At 40.4% G+C, this 5,095-nt stretch overlaps 1 protein-coding gene across 1 annotated transcript in view; it reads right to left on the reverse strand.

The window, feature by feature from the left end:
• The window catches only part of rabl6b (RAB, member RAS oncogene family-like 6b), a 29,786-nt gene extending 26,479 nt beyond the window's left edge, over positions 1-3,307 (reverse strand). Inside the window, exon 1 of the mRNA XM_034691982.1 lies at positions 3,035-3,307. The gene's annotated coding sequence lies outside the window, so the exon portion shown is untranslated. The remainder of the gene's footprint in view (positions 1-3,034) is intronic.
• Between the last annotated feature and the right edge of the window lie 1,788 nt (positions 3,308-5,095).

Raw genomic sequence — 5,095 nt, forward strand, 5'->3', positions numbered from 1 at the left:
ATCTGCTCCATAGCGCCCCCTAAAGGGTTAAAAGAAAGGGTAAAATAACCCTCTCCATAGAGGTGTTTTTGAGCTACATGCACGATTTTGGACATGCATATTCAGGGCATCAGGACCATAGACTGTAAAAAATATGGACGTAGGATCCGTGACGTCACCCATCTGTTTCTGAAGAGCTGTTTTGAGACCAATCGGCTGCGGCGGCCATATTGCTGCTGTCGAGCCAGTGTGACGTACAGAGGCGGAGTTTGAGCCTCCTAGCCAACAGCTGCAGTGTTCCCACAGGCAGCTGTGCCTCTCATTGGAAGACTAGTAATCTCAATATCTTTGAAATTGCCGAATTAGAAAAAAATTCACCCCCCTCACAGTGAGAGGACATCGAGAAATTAGCTATTCAGACTACACTCATCTTTTGTACCAGGCTGTAAACATGTTTATTAATGCTGCAAAGATCGTCTTTTCCCCATTCATGTGTATGTGACTTCCGGTGCTTCCGGAGCCAGCCTCAAGTGGATCCTCGATGAACTGCAGCTTTTAACACTTCCACATTGACTCATATTTTTAGACCGGAGGTTGCCGCTTGATCAGGACGCACAAAAAAGCCTCTTACACCTACATCCTAAAACCAACAGGAAGAGCGACCGTGTGCGAGGGCCTGTTCATCGCCGTTTGCAGCTTTAATTTTTTTATATATTTGTAATTTTCCTTTTCTTTTCTATCTTTCATTATATTTGTCATTTTAATATTGCTCTTTTATGCTTGTCCGAATGTTTCCAATGCTTTTAATGATTTAATGTAAAGCACACTGAGTTGTCCTTGTGTATGAAATGTGTTATACACATAAAGCTGCCTTGCCTTGCCTTCAGGCTCAAATGTAGTTTTTCAGATCTGAATGAGTGAAACATGCAGTGAGGGTTCACTGCACCAGGAGGGGAGGGAGCAGCCCGAATGAATACATTATTCACAGGAACCAGGATCCGTCTCAGGTTGACATCAGCAGGACTCAGGCTCACCGTCACAATAAAGCCAAAAACATAGACTGTATAAGATATGGACGTAGTCCCCGTGATGTCACCCGTCTGTTTCTGAAGAGCTGTTTTGAGGCCAATCGTTGGTGGCAGCCATATTGCTGCTGTCGAGTGATTGTGACGTAAAGAGGCGGGCTTTAATCCTCCTAGCCAACAGCTACAGTGTTCCCGCCTGTCAATCAAGTCAGCTGTGCCTCTCATTGGAAGACTTGTAATCTAAATATCTTCAAAATTGCCTCGTTACAAAAAAATTCACCCCCCGTACAGTGTCGAGAAATAAAGTATCCAGACTACACTCGTTTTTTGAACCAGAATTGGTGTGTATGTGGTTTCTGGTTCTCCCGTAGCCAGCCTCAAGCGGATCCTTGATGAACTGCAGTTTTTAGCACTTTTGCATTGGACTCATTTTTAGGCTGGAGGTTGCCGCTTAGCCAAAACAAAAACACAGTAAAAGTTATCTTCTAGTGTCAACAAGTCTTTCTCACACAGCATCCTCACTCTTTCATTGGATGGTGTCAGATGAAGCTCAGGCTTCTTATTAAACCCCTCAGATGATCTGGAGACAGTTCAGGTACTGTACAGTATATGAAGGCCAGCATAAAAACACTCAGTTTAATCTAACACGCATTCATAATGTAGTTATTTGATCACACTTCATTGTAATCTCATACTGTAGGGATGATATAGGTTCCAATCAACACCTCTGTGACAAATCCCAGACCATTAAAGACCCAAACTGGGACTAGGTGGTGTGATGCAGTCTGATGACACTTACTGTAATAAGAACTTTTGAATTGAGTCAGCTAAAGGCTCTAATGCTGAATATTAGAGCAGGTTTGGTGATGTGTGAATGAGTGCATGAGTGAATTAGTGAATGCATTATTTTTGACATGATTTGTTAATTTTTTTAATGACTAAACGATAATTGATTGTTTACATTTCAAAAGATAGATCACTGAAAATACTCAAATTTACATCCCTAATTTAAAGAGATTTACCTTCTTTGTTTTAATATTTAATACTTTCATTTCAGAATCGTTCACTTTCTATTTCTCTATAATTGTTCTGAAATTTTCTAACAAGGTATTTTTGTATGGGGGATTTTGAGTTTTATGCAAGTTGCTGACAAAAAGTGTGCAGTGGTTTTAAATGAGTTACAACACACCTTAAAAATGAAAAAGGATGACTTTGTTTACAAAGAAATATAAGAGAAAAATACACATCCCAACTGTCCATATCTGAGAATGTGAATATAATAATAATAGTCATTTTACATTTTGAGTTCAATCCAGTTTTTTGGAAAATGGTTAGAGAATCGTGAGTGAATCGTATCGTGGGTTGAGTGAATCCTTACATCCCCATTAAAGACCCAAACTGGGACTAGGTGTTGTGATGGAGTCTAGTGACACTCACTGTAATAAGTCATTACGAAATGAGTCAGCTACAGGCTCTAAGGCTGAATATCAGAGCAGGTTTGGTGATCTGTGAATTAGTGAAATGAGGGTTTACTGCAGTGAACTCATCCTCCTGTTAAACCCCACAGCGACCAGCTAGGAGGAGTTTATCATCCACTATCATCGGGGTTTGTCACCAGCTGACATCCCCAGAACAAAGTGTGTGTGTGTTCACTCAGAGGAGAGACTGTGTGTGTGTGTGTCCAGTCAGAGGAGAGACTGGCTTTGATTCAGAGATGTGTGTGATCCTGACACTTTGACTGATTCAGTATATGAACCAGCTAGCTTAGCTGACCCAGCTGATAGCTCGGCTGGGGACGTTTTTAAAATAAAGAATGAGGACAAATGTTAAAGTAAGCAGCCTGTATGTTATTTTAAGACGAACACATCCCTCTGACAGTGATGTGTTAGCTCGGTTTGTTGTGTGTAAGGATAAACGTAACGTTATCCTCTGGCTCTGTTTAAGCTAGCTGCTGTTAGCCTAGCTTGGCTCGCTCAGTGACATTTAAAGGCAGAATGACAAAGTGTTTTTATTCAGCTACAAACACTTACTGTTATTCAACGAGACAAGGAACCCCGGCATCTTTATCTCAGAACATCTGTCAGGCCTCCATCCCGACACAGAGAGAGCAGCGACATTCCTTCATGCAGAGACAGCAGCAGCTACAGAGCGTCAGGCTAACACAGAGACACGCTACTTCCGCTGTTCCTTCAAAATAAAACTAGTAGACCCAGTGTCAGGCTAAGACAGAGATACACTACTTCCGCTGTTCCTTCAAAATAAAGCAACAGCGATCCAGCGTCAGGCTGACACCGAGATACAATACTTCCGCTGTTCCTTCAAAATAAAGCTACAGCGATCCAGCGTCAGGCTAACACAGAGATACATTACTTCCGCTGATACTTTCAAAATAAAGCTACAGAGACCCAGTGCCATGCTACCACAGAGATACACTACTTCCGGTGGTATTTTCAAAATAAAGCGAGAGATCCGGTGTCAGTCTAACACAGAGATACACGACTTCCGGTAATATTTTCAAAATAAAGCTACAGAGACCCAGTGTCAGGCTATCACAGATACACTACTTCCGCCATGCCTTCAAAATAGAGCTACAGAGATCCAGCATCAGGCTAACACAGAGACACACTACTTCCACTGTTCCTGTAAAATAAAGCTACAGAGATCTAGCCTCAGGCTAACACAGAGATACACTACTTCCGCTGTTCCTTCAAAATAAAGCTACAGAGATCCAACGTCAGGCTAACACATAGATACACTACTTCCGCTGATATTTTCAAAATAAAGTTACAGAGCTCTAGTGTCAGGCTAACACAGACATACACTACTTCCGCTGTTCCTTCAAATAAGCCACAGAGATCCACAGTCAGGCTTACACAGAGATACACTACTTCCGGTAGTATATTCAAAATATAGCTACAGAGATTCACAGTCAGGCTAACACAGAGATACACCACTTCCGATAATATTTTCAAAATTAAGCTACACAGACCCAGTGTCAGGCTAACACAGAGACACACCACTTCCGGTAATATTTTCAAAATAAAGCTACAGAGCTCCAGAGTCAGGCTAACACAGAGATACACCACTTCCAGTAATATTTTCAGAATAAAGCTACAGAGCTCCAGCGTCAGGCTAACACAGAGATACACTACTTCCGCTATTCCTTCAAAATAAAGCTACAGAGACCCAGCGTCAGGCTAACACAGAGATACACAACTTCTGCTGATATTTTCAAAATAAAGCTACAGTGCTCCAGCGTCAGGCCAGCGTCAGGCTACCACAGAGATACACAACTTCCGCTGATTTTTTCAAAATAGAGCTACAGAGATCCAGCGTCAGGCTAACACAGAGATACACCACTTCCAGTAATATTTTCAAAATAAAGCTACAGAGCTCCAGCGTCAGGCTAACACAGAGATACACTACTTCCGCTATTCCTTCAAAATAAAGCTACAGAGACCCAGCGTCAGGCTAACACAGAGGTACACAACTTCCGCTGATATTTTCAAAATAAAGCTACATTAAAGTTTCAGTCAGACTGCATTTGAATTATATATGTATTATATATATTATAATATCTAAAAATGAAATAATCCACAATGAATTAAAATAAATACAACAATGAAAAAAAAATAGCTGAACGGGGAAGTAATATCCGGGTAAAAGAGAAACTACTAAAAGCAATTAAAACAATGAAACAATTAAAAATCAGTAAAAAAATAAAAAATAAAATAAAAACAAGTAGTGAATAAAAGAAAAACATGAATAAAAATAAATTAAAAATAGATGTAGCATCATGGATAAAACATTTATAATAATATTTAATATTAATTATTTATTTATTTAAACATCTGGGAATTCAATTAATAGAATCTCTCCAGTTTGGGCCTCCATATACCTGAGCACAGCATATTTCATATCATTCTGAATACCATGATACTGAACTAAACAGGAGGACTTTGGTTGTACTTTGAATCTAAAACAGACATCACTTCCGAGTTTAAAGTATCTAAATATATGTGACTTCCAGCAGCTGCTGTGATCCAATCATCCAGCGGCCCCTGCTCCCTCATAATGCCCGCCTGGACGCT

This window comes from Notolabrus celidotus, chromosome 9, assembly GCF_009762535.1.
Source record: "Notolabrus celidotus isolate fNotCel1 chromosome 9, fNotCel1.pri, whole genome shotgun sequence".
Taxonomy (NCBI): Eukaryota; Metazoa; Chordata; class Actinopteri; order Labriformes; family Labridae; genus Notolabrus; species Notolabrus celidotus.